Source organism: Ovis aries, chromosome 7, assembly GCF_016772045.2.
Source record: "Ovis aries strain OAR_USU_Benz2616 breed Rambouillet chromosome 7, ARS-UI_Ramb_v3.0, whole genome shotgun sequence".
Classification (NCBI taxonomy): Eukaryota; Metazoa; Chordata; class Mammalia; order Artiodactyla; family Bovidae; genus Ovis; species Ovis aries.
Window position 1 is genome coordinate 76,377,857 of NC_056060.1, and position 17,721 is coordinate 76,395,577.

The 17,721-nt window shown below is 42.5% G+C and overlaps 1 non-coding gene across 1 annotated transcript; it reads right to left on the reverse strand.

Annotated features, from left to right (window-relative positions):
- Positions 1-7,680: 7,680 nt before the first annotated feature.
- On the reverse strand, positions 7,681-7,753 carry TRNAC-ACA (transfer RNA cysteine (anticodon ACA)). Its single transcript has one exon. It is a non-coding gene; the product is annotated as a tRNA-Cys (tRNA).
- Between the last annotated feature and the right edge of the window lie 9,968 nt (positions 7,754-17,721).

The window sequence follows — 17,721 nt, forward strand, 5'->3', positions numbered from 1 at the left end:
AATGACATTTTGAAGGAGTAGCTCAGGATGATTAATCTGGCTGTGGTACACAGGAGACTTGGGAAAATGTGCAGAACAGAAGTAAGGGAATTACTTAAAGAGCAATCATGATATCTTAGTGGGAGATGAAAAGGGCCTGAACTAGGGAGATGGCAACAAGAATAGAAATAAAGCACCAATATGAGAGAAAATGCAGAGAGCATAGGCATGGTTGACAAGTGCTTGAATTCATGCGATGAGTGAGCTTGCCCAAGATAACCAGCTGATGGCAAACATTCATGCTTCTCTAGAGTATCACCAAGAAGGGACTGCCCTGCCAGGGACTACATTTCCCTACCACCTACCTTGTACCTAGGTCGAGCCATAGCACTAGCCTTTGCCATTGAAATGTAAAAGGAGGTAATAAGAGGTAATGTGTGTCACTTCCAGGTCAAAGTGGTTGAAAAGCAGATCAAATAGCCACATGATTTTTTGTCTCATCCATCACTCAGAAGGAGAAAATGCCAAGGTCCTAGAGGAGGTTGAAGACACTTTGGGAAAAATGCCTGTGTCCTTGAGTGGCCACATGGAAGGCTGCCTATGAACTAAGAACACCTACACTGTACTTTACATGAGTGAGGCATGAATGGCTGTCTGTTTAGTTTATCTATTACAGCAGCTAGTGTTACCTTAATTAAAATAGAAAGGGGCGGGAAGAGCCATGGATGTTTTGGGGTCCCTAGTGGCATCTAGTACTTTAGAGAACAGTGGCACTATCTTAATATAATGAGGGGTATCAAGAGAAAGACCATTAAAGAGGGGAATGTCAATACACAGCTGAATGGGATGATGACGTTAGGAAGATGCCAGAAACTGGAAGTCTGAAGAGTCAGCCCTAGACTCAGTTTCCTTGCTCAAAAAGTATGTCCTTAAACAAATCTCTTAACTTTTCAGCCTCAGTTTCTTCATCCAGAGTGTAATCTATGAAGATAAATCTTTCAAAAATTTTGTATTGGGGTGTCACCAATTAACAGTGTTGTGATAGTTTCACACAGACAGCAAAGGGGCTTAGCCATAGATATGCATATATCCATTCTCTCCAAACTCTCCTCCCATCCAGGCTGCCACATAACATTGAGCAGAGTTCCAGGGGTATACAGTAGGTCCTCGTTGGTTATCCATTTAAAATATAGCAGTGTGGACCCGTTGATCCCAAACTCTCCAACTATCCCTTCCCCTCATCTTTCCCCTCTGGCAACCATAAGTTCCTTCTCTAAGTGAAGACAAGTCTTTTAAACAATAAATAGCTATTCCAATGTAAAAATGGTATTATTTTAATCTTATCATCATCCCCTTTTAAAATGGCAGGCGTAATTACAGATCATCTGAGTGAGAAAACTGCTAAATCTCATATAGCAGTTACTATAAGTGGGTACTGTGTTAACTCATGCCATTTTCATGACACAGATATTATTATTATCATCACTAATTTATAGGTGAAAAAATTGAAACACAGATGGGTTAAGTAATTTTCTCAAGGTCACACCACTCGTAAGTGGAAAAGTAGGGATCAAATCCAGGCAGCTTGCTTCCCAAATCTGTGCTCTTTACCACCACAAAAAAATAGCCTCTCTAGGTACAGCATCTTCATTTTAGATGTGGAAACGCAGGTCATGTCACACAGGTGGTTATGCACTAAATATAGACTACAGTGACAGAGAAGGCAATTTTCTCCCCAGGAAAATTCTAGTTTCTCATAAAAGGCTGGTTCTGCAGAAAATCACGGAGCTAAGAATGCATAAATTACTAAAGAAACCAAACCAGATATTTGAGCAGAATTTACTTTGATAGGAGAAAAAACAAAATGAGCCATACCCTTGCCATGTCTTTCGAATATAAAACAGGAAGGCTAAGCAGATGGACTTATTTAAGTGTTTTCCAGGCAAACTCTTCCTATGGTTCTAAGACATATTCTGAGACATACCAAGGTCCTGAAGGAAGTGAATGCCAGTCTCTTGAACCCTGTCCAGTTTGAAGCAGAAAAATGTCCCCAGGGTGACCATGAGGCCAGATCAAGCTCAACTCTCCTAAAAGCATTTAGCCAGGGTAAACCAAGTGTGAGGAACTGCCTTCTCCTCCTTAAATTCCTGAGATACTCAAGCCTAAGGAACCTGAATGTCCAAGCAGAACCCCTGACAGGTGAGTGACGCCAGCTGAAACTGTATCTGGACAAAGCCCCCTGTGAACAAGACTCTGCCCTCCAGGTGCCATCTGAAGCCACTGTGTGAAAGAGTGGCCTCTCCTCGTGTGAGACCCTTTGCACTTGCTTGAAAATCTCATGTAAGCCCCAGGACCAACATGGTTCTCCCCGGAACCAACTGATGGTAGGATCCACATGGCTTATTCATTTCTACTGTCCCTGTTTGTGGAACGTCATCATTCTCTCATGACATAGGTGGAACACCTTAGATGAATTTCCAGATAGCTAGTGTGCCCCTTTCTATTTCCCACCCTGAGAGAGAGACAGCTCCAGTGATGGCTACAGACCTGCACAGATGCTTTTGAGTATGTTTGTCACCCCATATGGACTGCTTTATCTCTGACCATTTGTTGGCCTTGATTAACTCAAGCAAACTCAAAAATCAAAACACACCGACAAAGAGCTTTGTTATAACATGTGAAGAAATGATAAGATAAAATCAAGGAGAAAAAAATCGTTCAAAAGATAGAAGAGAGTTAAGTAGGGATATTGCGAATCCATGATGATGAGAAAGAGACCAATTACTGTATAGATTTTTTTCCTTTTTGTCCCAATGCCAGGGGTTCAGAGATACAGGTAACATCTGCCCCTGCCTCACAGGCTATTGCAGAAAAGCAGAGAAAACAGTTGTTTTTTACCTTTGGACCACACCACTTACAAAGCTTCTCCAGTATCTTACCTAATTGGTTTGCCCAGCAGCCTATTTTGGGCTTCTCGGGTGGCTTAGTAAGTGAAGAACCCTCCTGCAGTGTAGGAGAGCAGGAAACTTGGGTTTGATCCCTGGGTCAGGAAGATCCCGGAAGATCCCCTGGAGAAGGGAATGGCAACCCACTCCAGTATTCTTGTCTGGAGAATCCCATGGACGGAGGAGCCTGGCAGGCTACAGTCCATGGGGTCACAAACAGTCAGACATGACTGAAGCAACTGAGCACAGCACACACAGCAGCCCTTTTTATAGGAAATAGGATTAAATTATTTAAGTGATTTGCTCTAAGTCAGAGTTCTAAATAGAACACATCTATGAATTCCAACCCCAGGCTCTTTGTCCTACAATACCCTCCTTCTCGCATTACCAAGTAACTTTGTAGGAAAAAGCACAGTTCCGGCCATCAACCATCTGTGTGATCAAGGATGAATTACAGCTTCTTTAGGGCCTTAGTGTCTTCACTTGGAAAATGAGGTGACACTAGAAATGGATGGTCTACAGTTCTGAGTCTATGACTCCAGAAGTCTGTCCTCCATGAAGTTTAACAACCAGTATTTTTTAAATTGCCAGTTATAATTTATTAGTGGATCATGAAATTAACTCGGTAGGTACCCACCGTTGCCTCCTTTTTTTTTTTTTAAGTGACATAAAACAGAAAAGGTTTGAGTAGAATAAGGAAGGGTAAGATAGGAAAAAATGTTAGCATGCATCCCATGACATAAGGATGAACAATGTTTTTAAAAACTGGGTATGTGCACTGAGTCATAATATAAAATTTATTTCTTACTATGGGACACGGTCAGAAATGATTGAAACTCAGGTTTAAATTATACAGTCATATGGCACATTATAGCAGAGTTTTACTATATTCCAAAAATATACATACACTTGCTGGGAGGTGTTTTTGTCATCATTTTTTGTTTGTTTCCATTTTTGTGATTCACGTGGCTCTGGCTTTACTTTCTCTTTCTGGTTATATTTTCCTCCAGCCAGGAGTTCTCATCCTCTCCTTCCCTTTCTCATTTGCTCATCATCCACCTTCTCTGGGGAGGCTTCTGGCTGCTGTCGGACAGAAGAGAAGGTATCACAGTGTTAAATGGCATTACAGGTTCTGCTAAGCTCATGACACCTGGTTTCCTGAAAGGGGAAACACACATGATATAGAAAGTCTAGTTGTAAGGATACTGAAGGACCTGGAGATTCTGAGCACTAGTATTGTGGCGTGGCTGGGAAGGGCTACAATCAACTACATCTCTGTCTTTTCCACCCTCTCCTTGTAGGAGGGCAATTAACATAATGGTGTCCCAACTCTTCAAACAAAAGTCTCTCAGAAGGGGTCTCTGTTGAGGGAAGTAGGGGCTGTGTCTGCTTTCCCAAGGCTGGCAGCCTAAGAGAAGTTGCTTAAATTCATGCAAGGAATGGAGGTTTGGGGAAGAAATTGAGGACTAGGGCTTCCAATTTGTTGCTCAAAATCACTCTCTTTCTAAAAACGATTGCCTCCTCCAGTTCAAGTTTAAGCAGGTGAGACAAGTATTTCCACAGGACTGGATAGGAGTTCCATGACTTGGAGCCTCCCACAAAAGATTTCAAATTGTTACCCTTTCCTGCATTCTCTTGGGTACAAAAACCCTGAGTTCCTGTGTGATTCAAAGTTTGAAGTCAAGGTCAGTGGCTAGAAAATGGAATCCATTGGATTCTCAGTCATTCAGTGTCTGAGATGAAGGTCAGTGAAAACATTTGACAGAGACCTTTAATTCTAAATCATCTAGCTGGAAACTTGAGACATGGCATTCTCATTCTTCCTATCAGCTTGGTCTCAGGACAGTTTGGTTTGGAATAATGTCCAGGAATTTATTAGTAATGAGAATCTTCTGTTCCTAGCAGACCCAGTCTATTAATAGGGATGTGAAATGTAAGTGTGATCTCATGAGTTCTGCATAAACACTCTCTTTTGGCCCCTCAGTGGCAAAAATACCAGTGTTTCCTTTTAGGGGCTGCAGGTGGAGGTGAGACAGGGCAGCCCCTGGCTCTAAGTGGCTCCCTGAGCTGTGCATAGAATCATGGTGTCCACTTCAGATCTGCCTGGCAATGATGCCCTGTCAAGTGCTGCCGTGTTAAGTGGCCTCTATGGCTTTATAAAACAGCTGACCTGCTATTGACCTGTTCTGTGTCACTGCAGCTCAAGAGAAGTCTCTCTGGTTAAATTCTTATGGGCCCCATGATAGATTATAATGAAGATTACAAGGGAACAGCTAAACCAAATGTCTCCCAATGGCCTCACAGTACAAGGAGCAGTTTCTGTTAGAGGAGCACGGGTGAGTGCCTCCGGGGAGGTGAGGTCAGTAGCAGTGACTTCTTAACCACTCCGTAAAAACCCCCTCCCAATTCCTATTCCTCCAAGGAAAGCCAATGGTCCATCAGGGTCAGCCTCACATTTCTTCATAACACAAATCTTTCCTTCATTTACTCCCAGATCCAAAGGTGGCTACACTAAATCTCCACAGGTAAAAATCTTATCTTGAGCATCAGAGGTGAGTTACCAGGAGTTATCCTTCTATCAAGGATGTTTAGCATCATTCCTACTCTGGCCATAGTCAAATAAGATAAGCACTTGCAGATGAGAGAACCAAAGCACTAAAGAGGTACTTAGATTAGAGAAAATCAGTGTTGACAATCAACTTCCTGTATCAGACAAGAAGTTCACCAAGGGAACTGGGTAGTTGCAGTAGTTGAACCTTGGTTTCCTGAGAATTGAGTTTCCTGGGTATCAACACAGAGGGGTCTTGATGAGTTTCCCTGCTTTCTTTATTCAAGAGGAAGGAAGTATGTCAACTCCTGAGAGGTAGTAAAGTATGTCCCTAAATTTTTCCCTAAGATAAATTTCTCCCATGAAGCTTCATATCAGAGCCCGTGTATGAACAATGTCCTCAACAACAGGAAATGAAATCACTATTTCAATAGGTGAAAACTAGCAGAATAACAAAACACTGCTTAGTGAAAAGAGTCTGCTAGAGGCCAAGCAAGATGGCCTGACCAAATGTTTGCTATGGTCTGGATCGTTCAAAGAATGAAGAATAGAGTATCTGAAGAAATGAACAGGCCTTTCAACAGTCTTCCATACATAGTACTTTCTTCTTGGAAAATAGAGTGGTCAGTCATGGTCTGCCCCACCTTCCAAGACTCCCTCCCCTAAGGAATCAACTCCATGGTCAAGTCACCATGACCCCACCGGCACAGACACAGGTGTTTAGAGCAGGGTAGGCATTTCATCAGACGGCCAGATTCCTGTGAGGCCTGATTTGAAAGATGAGCAGAGTTAATCAGATGATTCTCCAGCCATTTGAACCCAAAGCCCCACTTGGCATCAGGAAGGATTCTAAAATCAGAGGTGGGGAAAGCTGTAATGGCCAAATACCATGGTAAGGAAGATGGAAGAAGATGACATATGATATTGGGGGAGGGGGAAATGGTAAAGAGTTAGAACAGAGAACGTCTATACAAGAGATAGAACCAATGCAAATCAGAAACCATGCAGCTCTTGAGAGAGATTGTGAGCACACACTCTCCCGAAAAGCTGCCATGGTTCCAAATCACCTCCCATTTCCAGACCTGGCTATGATGATCCCTGGGGGAGCTCTGCATTTTTGTAACAAACTCTCACTTTCTCAGATTAGGTTGAGTGGGTCTTTATAATCTTTGCAAATAAAGAGCCTGGCCAAAAACACGGGCTTTAGTAAGAGACAAAACCACACAGTACACACGTCCTAGTCTCTACATGCAGGCAACATGCTGTTGACTGAGGGCAGATCCGGTGCACAAAGGGCCAACATCAGATGGTATGACAACAACGTGGGTCAATCCCAAAGCCATATGTTGAGTGAAAGAAACCAGGCTTCAAATGTTTACACACTGTATGACTCCACTTATATGTCATTCTTGAAAAAGCACATAATAGTGATAGAGAACAGATCAGTGGGTCCCGAGGCAGGGGTGGGAGGAGAACGTGGCTATAAGGGAGCAGCACAAACGGCTTTGGAGGATGATGGTGCCAGTCCATATCTTAACTGTAGTGGTGGTTACGCAGATCTATACTTGTCTTTAAAGACAGAACTGTAAAAAGAAATTTTAAAAAGGAAGGAAGGAAAGGAGGGAGGAGGGAGGGGTGATCGCTCAGATAAGCGACATTACTAAATGGACCATCAGCCGGACCAGAAGGAGAGCTAACTCTAGGTAAAACTCATCTTGATGTAGGCTCTTCTCAGTGCTCTTAGGCTTTTTCTTTAATCCCTCAATTCTTCATTCTCTTCCTTCTGGCTGACATTGCCTTCATGACAAAGTCACACCAAGGAAATGAGCAATAAAGGTGGAATTTCAAGTATCAACCAAGGGATGAAGGAAGTTTTGAGTTGGGATCAGATCTTGCCACGTCTCCTAAAATCACACTGTAAGTCAGAACTAGTCACATGATCAGCTCCAACTATAAACGCTCCCGGGAAGTTATCTGGCTTTCATTTCTGGTGTGTGTGTGTGTGTGCGTGTGTGTGCGTGTGTGTGTGTGCATGCATACAGGCCTAATTGTCCTCTTTTCCTGCCATCGAAGTGAAGTGAAATGAAGTTGCTCAGTTGTGTCTGACTCTTTGCGACCCCATGGACTGTAGCCTACCAGGCTCCTCTGTCCATGGGCTTTTCCAGGTAAAAGTACTGGAGTGGGGTGCCATTTCCTTCTCCAGAGGATCTTCCTGACCCAGGGATTGAACCTGGGTCTCCTGCATTGTAGGCAGATGCTTTACCGTCTGAGCCACCAGGGAAGTCTTTTCTGCCATTATCAAATTCATTTTCCCTTCTTTTTTATACCTAGGAATATCTCTTTTTCTATTCAGGAAGTCATTCTCTCAGCTTGCTAGAGAGATACTTTATGATTTTTTCCCCAGAACATGGAACCCAGAAGAAAAGCTTGGACTTGTAGTTCTCAGCTGTCTTTCAATTTTCTTTTTTTTATTGGGAGATATTAGTATGTCCCAACCAACAGCAAAAGCTTGAGAAAAGTAACTGTGTGGAAAAAAAAAGGGGGAGACCCTTTGTTAGCATATAAGGCAGCAGCAGTCACATCCTGGACGAACTTACTCGTAACTTGAACAAGATCCTCGGATAAGTAGCAACAAAGAGCCATCACAATTTTTTAGAGAGGGTTGGAAAGTAACACTGCGAGTCAGACAGGACACAGAAACAGCGGAAAAGGAGTGTGAGATGACCATATACACCAGGGCTGGCCACTCATTAGTCACTTGCCATCTTACATGGTCATTATCTTCCCAGTCACTGAAATGTATAGAAGGCAATGAGGCAGAAGAACAGTGGCTCAGGAGTCACAGCCTAGCAACAGCGTTTCCTAGAGCCATGATCTTTGGCAACTTCCTTGGGAAAATTTCCTCAGTTTCCTCATCTATAAACAGAAATAACAAGCGTACCCACCTCATAGAGCTGTGAATTTTAAGTGAGATAAACATAAGATACCTCAGCAGTGTCTGCTGCAGTGTGCTGCTCCCCCTCCAACACACACACACACACACACACACACACACACACACTCACCATCACCACTACCACCACCACCACTGCAAAATTATGCAAGGGGATCTAGGTGGAGCACTGACCTTGTCCACTACACAGAAGCTGTCAAAAATGTTACCTCTAGGGACTTCCCTGGTGGTCCAGTGGTAAACAATCCACCCTGCAATGTGGAGGACACAGGTTCCATCCTTGGCTGGGGAGCAAAGATCCCATATGATGCAGGGAGGCTACGCCTTAGCTGACATGCCACGACTAAGACCTGATGCAGCCCAATAAAATAGATAAGTAAATAAATAAATAAGTATTTTTAAAACTGTGACTTCTCATGATGAACCAGACAACAAGCCACCCCTGCTCCTCATGCGGAGAGTCAAACGAAATGAACTAGCAGACATTCGATGTGAGAAGATTTGCACCAGTAAGAGCAGTAAATAAAAGCAACAGATTAGAGCAATATTACTACATCCCATCACTTAGGTTCCCACCTGGCATATTTAATAAATGAGATCTACCTTTTCTTGGTGGATGCAGTGGCATAAGTACCATCTAAATCAGGTCTGCAGAGATCCAAGGAATCTGACAGACATCTATCTTTTATAGTTCAATAGCAGTAATGCATGGAGGACTTGGAGGGATTTGTGCCAGGAATTAGAGAATGCAATGTTTGTCTTGAATTAACTAATTTTTATAATCAATGTCCTGTGAGTGATATGCTCCTGCCAAAGTAGATTGGTGATCTGCCTGAAGTACCAATTATGTTCCAATTTATACAGTAAATCTATTTGGAAATATGAGGTGTTGCAGCAATTTTAATGCATCAGTAAAGATGGAAATCAATATTCTTTTCCTTTATTTACAAAGTAAGCTTTGTAAATAAAAAGGAAAATATAGGGTTTCCAGGACCAAGTCAGCCTTTTGCTACAGCTTTTCCTACTTCATGGCTGTGGACTGAAGGTAGGGTCTGTCCCTCTACTAGAAATTTCACTCTGACACAAGACCAAGCTGGGATCCTGCGGGTGGTGAACCTCTTGAGTTTTGGGGAAGAATGAGTGTCTTGGAAGGAAAGTTATGACCAACCTAGACAGCATATTCAAAAGCAGAGACACTACTTTGCCAACAAAGGTCCGTCTAGTTAATGCTATGGTTTTTCCAGTGGTCATGTATGGATGTGAGAGTTGGACTATAAAGAAAGCTGAGCGCAAAAGAATTGATGCTTTTGAACTGTGGTGTTGGAGAAGAATCTTGAGAGTCCCTTGGACTACAAGGAGATCCAACAAGTCCATCCTAAAGGAAATCAGTCCTAGGTGTTAATTGGAAGGACTGATATTGAAGCTGAAACGCCAATACTTTGGCCACCTGATCCAAAGAGCTGACTCATTGGAAAAGACCCTGATGCTGGGAAAGATTGAGGGCAGGAGGAGAAGGGGACGACAGAGAATGAGATGGTTGGATGGCATCACCGACTCAATGGACATGGGTTTGGGTGGACTCCAGGAGTTGGTAATGGACAGGGAGGCCTGGTGTGCTGTGGTTCATGGAGTTGCAAAGAGTTGGACACGACTGAGCAACTGAACTGAACTGAACCGAGTGTCTGCTTCAGGACAGGCCTGTTGCTGGGTTTATGGGCTGGAACTGAGCTTTAAATGTCAGACATTGTCACACATATTATCTCACCTGGCAAAGGAGGCTGGACAAATGCTAGCATTTCTACTTTATAAAGAAGGAAACCAAGGCTCAAATTCAACAAAGGATTTTCTGAGGATCAAGGTGAGACTCAAATGCTACATCATCAGATGGTAAAATCTAATTTTTGCCTATGAATCCATGAAGTCATTTAATGGCCTCTTCTCTGTATATACACCCTTGTCTTCTGAGCAGATGAGAACAGGAGATCACTGAGACAAGTAGGAAGTTGCCAAGTGCAGGAAAGAGGAGGGAATCTCAGGCAGAACAAACATGTGCAAAAGCAGGAGGCTTACAAGCTCATGTGAGATGGAGAAAGTCAGAAAGAGCATCAGTCCTACACTTACAAAAAAATTTTTACAAAGACAAACAGCACATCCAAAACTATTCTTGAAACCACGGAAGAGTTGAGGTGACAGGACCACCAACTAACCCAAAATCTGAGGAAAGTCACCTGCAAGGGGAAATGAATTATGAGCTCTTGCTTACTTGGGACAGATGATGCTATTGAGCATTGAAGAGTTCAGCTGAAATTGTCAGTGAATTGGTAAAGGACACAGAGCATGTTCAGAATCCCTGGGGGAAGTGGATTTCCCTGAAGGGTAATCTATACCCACTTGTAGTTTCTTCTTCCTAGATCTCACTGGGAACTCACAGAAAAGTCTGGCAAAAGTTCTGAGAACATGCCCCTTGTCCCACAGGTTTATGGGACGGAAACAGATGGTTCTCCAGAAAGACAAGAAACCCCATCCAGACCCTGCTGTTCAATCTCCCCAACAGAACAAAAGCTTTACACTGTCAAGGGGAGAGCAACACATGCTGTCACTGCTAAGGCACAGAAGGAAATCTACCGCAGCAGAGCGAAGGGGACAGAAGAGCGCCATCTACCCCCCCGGGGGCGGCGCAGGAATACCTGCTGGACCAGAACCACCTCTTGGAGGGGACAGAAGCACCGAGACCAGGGGCACAGCCCCTGTCAGAGACCTTCTAACGAGAATGACAGAGAATGCCTTGCCACTGCCCAACCCTTCCTACGATCAGTCTAACAAGCAGCAAGGAACAGCAATCGAATATTGCTGAGAGACTTCAAAAAGTGTGGAAAGAGACTCTCCCAAAGGAAAACCCAAAGAGAAGATGGAAACCTGAGGGTGGAAAAGAGATTAAGAAAAATCCTCTGACAAGCCGACCCCTACCCTCAACACATGGCAACGCCAGAGGAATTTTAAGTCTGCAGGGCCTATGGCTAACCACAGCGACAACAAACCCCAAACTGAGTTCACCAAAAGCCTAGCAGAAAGAAAGGTGTACTCATTTCCAGGTACAAAAACTATTTACAGTCTCTACTATTCTATATAAAATGTTCAGACTTTTTTTTAAATTATAAGGAATATTAAGAAGAAAACAATACTGCCAAGAGATAAAGCAAAAAAACTAGGCATATTGTATCAAACTGCTGAAAACAGAAGGCAACGTTTTAAAAAATATTTACTAGAGCTGGGGGAAAAGATTCATTATGTACACAGGAACAAAGACGAGAATTACAGAAGACTTCTTGTCCAAAGCCAAGCAAGCTAGAAACCCATGGACTGACATACTTAGAGTACTAAAATAAAGACTGGTAACCAGAGTTCTGTAACCAGAAAAAATATGGAAGAAATACTTTCTCGAAAACAAACCAAAAATGGAGAGACCAGCAGACCTGCACTATAAGAAATATTAAAGGAAAAGTCTGAGGCAAAAGCAACATGATTCCAAGCAGAAAAGTGGATTCACACAAAGAAATGAAAAACTCTAAAACTGGAAAAAATGAAAGTAAAAATAAAATTCTTTTTCCTCCTTTATTTTTAATGATTCCAAAAAAATAAATGATTGCTTAAATTAAAATAGTAGCAATGTATTGTATATTTATATCATGTGTAAAAGTGAACTATATAACAACAGCACAAAGGATAAAAGGAAAAAATTAGCAATATGTGTTGTAAAGTCCTGACATTATACACAAGGAAGCATAATAATATTTAAATATAGACTCTAATTAATTACAGATGTACAAAGTGTTACATTGCAAACCAATTTGCAGTCACTAAAAAAAAAAAACAGAAAGGGTATAAATAATAAGCTAATGGTGGCAATAAAATGAAATCATTATATATGCTTAATTAATTCAACAAGGGAAAGAAAGAGGAAAAAATTTTAAAACAAGCAGAAAAACAAAAAACAACTGTCTAGACGGTTGATTTTAAGCAACCATATCAATAGCTATACTAATTGTAAATCATCTAAACTCATTAATTAAAATATAGAGATTGTCCAATTGTATAAAAAGTGCAAGACCAGCTACAACACAATAGTCAAACTGAAAGGAGAAATAGACCAATTCACAATTATAATTAGAGGCATCAACACTCCTCCATTAGCAATGATAGAAAGACAGAAAATCAGTAAGGAATAGCACTATCCCCCAATTTGGGCTAATTGGCATTTACAGGATATTTCACCCAACAAAAGCAGAGAACACATTTTTTTCAATTGAACATAGACTAGTCAGTACGACAGACTGTGTTCTGGGCCAGGAAATAAATCTTAACAAATTTCAATAAATAGAAGTCATACAAAGTTCTCTAACCAGAGCAAAATTAAATTTTATAAAGGAAGGATAGAGTTTAATTAGAAACTTTAGTTGCGCTAGATTGGGAAGGGAGCTCAGTGGACTTCTAGGACTATGCTCAAAGCATATGTTACACATGCAGATAAAGACAGACAAAAGCTTTATAATTTACTGTGAAATTAACACACAAGTAGCAAAACTATTTTTGGTTATCACATTCCTCCCCATCTAGCAGCAAATAGCCCTATGCTTTGCTTCGACCTGAGATACCTATGAGTCAGCCCTTTGTAATCGTAAATTCAACCAACTGTGGATCAAAAATATATTTTTTTAAATTCCAGAGAGTCCCAAAGAGCAAAACTTGAATTTGTTGCATGCTGGCAAACATTTACATAGTATTTACATTGTATTTAAAACTATTTACATAGCATTTACATGGTATTATAAGTAATCGAGAGATGATTTAAAGTATACAGGGGGATGTATGTAGGTTATATGTAAATCTGTGCCATTTTATGTTTGAGCATCTAAGCATTTTGGTATCCACAGGGGTCCTGGTACCAATCCTCTACAGATAGCAAGGAATAACTGTGCAGAGAAAGGCAATGAAAAATAGATTGATGTCTAGGGATCTAAATCCAGGGCCTTCTGCTGATCACACCCTGCTTTTTCCTTTCCTCTATCAGACCACACAGTGCAAGCAACACAGTATGATGATTCAGCCCTCAGGCCTCAAGGACTCAATCCTGGCTCCCCTCTCCAGCCATGTGGTTATGGGAATATTACTTAACCTCTCTCAACTTCATTTGCTCGTCTGTCAAGTGGAGATAGCAATTGGATCTATCTCAGATGAGTTTTGTGAGAATTAAATGGAGATGATGTATGAAAGTACTTAGTACAGGGTATATAAACCAGAGTAAGTGCTCAGTAGAGATAGTTATCACCATTATCATCCATTATTATTATTCCTAGGGAAGAAATTCTCCTGGGAAGCTCTCCATAAGGCTAAAACACTTGCGCTGTTTAGAGACTATTCTTTTTCCAATTTGGAACCTGAAAAGAGGCATACAGTCTAAAGGTAGGAAGACATTAAATCTGCCGTGGTTTCCCATCTCCTCTCTAGGGGAGTTGGGGGAATAAAATGGAGGCAAAAACATCAGGCTGCTCTATACAAACTCTCACAGGAAGACCCTGTCCCATCCCACGTCCCCCACAAAGCTGTTTTCCCTGTATGGTTGTCTGTGCTTTAATTCCTTTAACTGGAGCCAAACACGGTCATTCTTCAGCAGAAATATGACTTCAAACCCATATAGTGCTGGGATGAATAACACAATGTATTATAAGCCTATGAAGATTTTTAAAATAAAACAGATTTCATATAAGGGGAAGAGGCTTTGTTTATGTGAAGAGGATCCCTGGAGGAGGGATTGGCAACCAGCTCCAGTATTCTCACCGGAGAATCCCATGGACAGAGGAGCCTGGCGGGCTGCAGTCCATAGGGTCACACAGAGTTGGACACGACTGAAGCAACTTAGCACACACACACTGAAAGGGGACATAGTATATCCTAAAGACCACTAGAGCCCAAAGAAAAAGGCAAATGAGTAAAACGAGAAGGATCCTGGAGGGCAGGTAGATCAGAGGTCTCCAAACACCAGCCCTCAGACCAATTCACCTACAGATTCCTATGCTCCACTCTGGTGCTTCAGTTCAGTTCAGTTCAGTCGCTCAGTCACATCCAGCTCTTTGTGACCTTATGGACTGTAGCCAGCAACACTCCTCTGTCCATGGGATTCTCCAGGAAAGAATACTGGAGTGGGTAGCCATTCCCTTCTCCAGGTATCTTCCAGACCTAGCGATTGAACTTGAGTTTCCTGCATTGCAGGCAGATTATTTACTATCTGAGCCACCCAGGAGCCCACCCTAGGTTTATTGAAGTGGGGTGATAAGATTTTAACAAGTGGGAGGAGCCAGATGTGGAATCCCATATTAATACTAACTTTTCTCTTCATAGAAATCAAAACAGAGCCCAGGAATGAAGTAAGGGTCATTGTCCAGGGTCATTTCAAAGCTGTCGTCAACACACTCAGCTCAGCTGTAGGAGTGAGAAAGTGGTGTGAGCAAACAACTCTAGTCACTTTCACATCCACCCCTAATGGTTCACTCAAGCATTTAACAAACGGACAGCATCACCTTCCTGTGATCTCAGTCTCTCTGTGCTACCCACGGTGACAACGCTCTCAAGATGGCTGAGATAAGCCCATACCACTCTGTAAGTTCAGTTCTTGGATTGCAACTCTTCTCCAAACAGAAAAACTGTCAGCACTGGAAATGTCACATTTGGTCAGTAGCTGGCAGTTATGATTGGAGCAGCATGCACTAACAAGAGGAAGTAGCAAGAGGCCAAAAATGAATCTAAAGGAAGCAAATCGACCTCTAACCAACAAGAAAACACAAGCCAATCAACCGAGAAAATCGATGAGGTGAAAATGGGCTGCTCAGGAAAATCAATAGGGTGCAAACCGGCTGCACTCAGCCCTGTGGCCTTGCACCTGGTTCCAGCCCCAAAGTTGAAATGCATCATTCCCACTTTTCAAAGACAGCTCCTCACTCCCACCTCAATCTGTGCCCCCAGAATCTTCCTATTTACCCAATCTTCTCCCTGAAATATCCTACACTTTGTCGACACATGAAAACGTGTTTTCTGCATTCTCCCATTCTCTGTTGCCCAGGTTTGCCCAGAACCACATCATTTTATACACAGATTATTTCCAGAATCAGTTTCTTCTGCCTCCATCCTGTCCCTGGCATACCTGGCAAAGTCAGAATAATCTCCCTCCTTTGCCTGCCTGACTCCTTTATATGAACCCTAGACCAGCAAGGAAAATCTTTTCTTTGTCCTTACCTGAATCTCAGAGTTTTTGTTCAGGACCTTCCCTGGTGGTCCAGTGGTTAAGAATCCACCTGCTGATGCTGGGGACATGGGTTCACTCTCTGGCCCAGGAAGATCCCACATGCCACGAGGCAGCTAAGCCAGCGCACCACAGCTACCGAGCCCAAGCACCTACAGCCTGTCCTCTGCAACGAGAAGTCACCACAGTGAGAAGCCCATGCACCGCAATGAAGGGTAGTCCCTGCTCACCACAACTAGAGGAAGCCTGGGCAACAAGAAGACCCAGCACAGCCAAGAATAAATAAATAAATAAAATTTTTAAAAGCCCTTGTTAGGACTGGTCCTGAGAATGCCTATTTTGTCTCTCTGAAAACAAGAAAACACAAGCCAATCAAACGAGAGTATCCTCTCTGAATATTCAGTTCTTCCACCCACTTTGGGTTGAGTCATAGCATCCCCTGCTTTACTAGGCCTTGCTGGAACATCAGCATCCCCCAAAGATCTCCTCCTCCTCTCTCCTTCATCTGCATCCCTCATGTCTACATTAAGCTCATGCTCACATTCACTGTTACAGTGCTGGGGGTTGGGTGTGAGAGGTGGTATCTCTATAGTGGGGTCTAAACTCCTGGAGGAAGGCAGAATAGGGTGCAAAGTACACTGTGAAGAGACTTAGGAGTTCTCAATCTGGTCCTCCTTTGCCTTTAATTACTATGGGTCCTTGAGCAAGTGATTGAACCTCTCAAGGCTCTTCTGTAAAATGGTATGGTCCTATGAGAGATCTCTAAGCTTCCTTCTCATTCAAACATTCTAGAATTCTAAGGCAAAAGCTGTCTTTTCTTCATACCCCCCATAACACTTTTTGCCCTTACTTTTTTTTAACCTCCTAAGAGTCTCCTTCCTTATTTATTAAATAGGATTGATAATAATACCTTTTCCATAGAATTTTTGAGAGGTTCAAATAAGATATTGCTTGTAAGATACTCAGCACAGATCTGGGAAAGTATGGGCTTTATAAATTTTTGTTATTGTTATGAAAGAAATAGAGGAGTACATTAAACATCTGTTGAATAAATAAATAAAAACGACTATGCTTGAACCCCTCAAAAAATCTCAAGTAATTTAATCTCCATTTAAGCAGTAAGGTATGCTGCTAAGTTGCTTTAGTCGTGTCTGACTCTGTGTGACCCCATAGATGACAGCCCACCAGGCTCCCCCGTCCCTGGGATTCTCTAGGCAAGAATACCGGAGTGGGTTGCCATTTCCTTCTCCAAGGCATGAAAGCGAAAAGTCAAAGTGAAGTCACTCAGTCATGTCAGACTCTTAGCGACCCCATGGACTGCAGCCTACCAGGCTCCTCCATCCATGGATTTTCCAGGCAAGAGTACTGGAGTGGGGTGCCATTGCCTTCTCCGGTAAGGTATGTTACCTTTCCTTTAAAAACAAAATGTATTTTCCTTTCCTTTCTCTGAGCTAGAAATTCCCACTTATAACTGCTGTTCTGTGTTCGCATTGAAAGCAGAAGCTCAGAGCTATTTTTGCAGGCCTATGTGCTGAATAGAGCATCCCAAGAAGGCTCAAGAAAGGTGTGCTCATCCCAGACAGCACTCCTGAAGGTTCAAGCTGCTGCACATCCCAAATAGGAAGACCGAACATTCCATTTAGAGCAGCCACAGTCGCTTTAACCTGAGAAACAAAGATAGTATTTATTTCCTGAGAATAGAGGGAGAAGAAGGCTGCGGTTCAGAAGCCCCTAGTCCCTGACTGGCAAGTTGTTAAATGTCAGTGAATTCACCAAGTGAGTCCTTTTCCTTCTCAAAGCAGAGCCACTTGATGACACTTCTCTCAGAAGACAGGAAAACTCACCCACTTGGTGTTCATGTACCCAGAATAACCATGTGCAAAGCCGAGGAGGTGTGTCCTGAGGCATGACCTCAGGGAAGAGACCACACCCTGAGCCAACCAGCCAGAAGGAAGAGTCTCAACTCAACAGATTAGAGAGTTCCAGGAGGAACCATGACAAG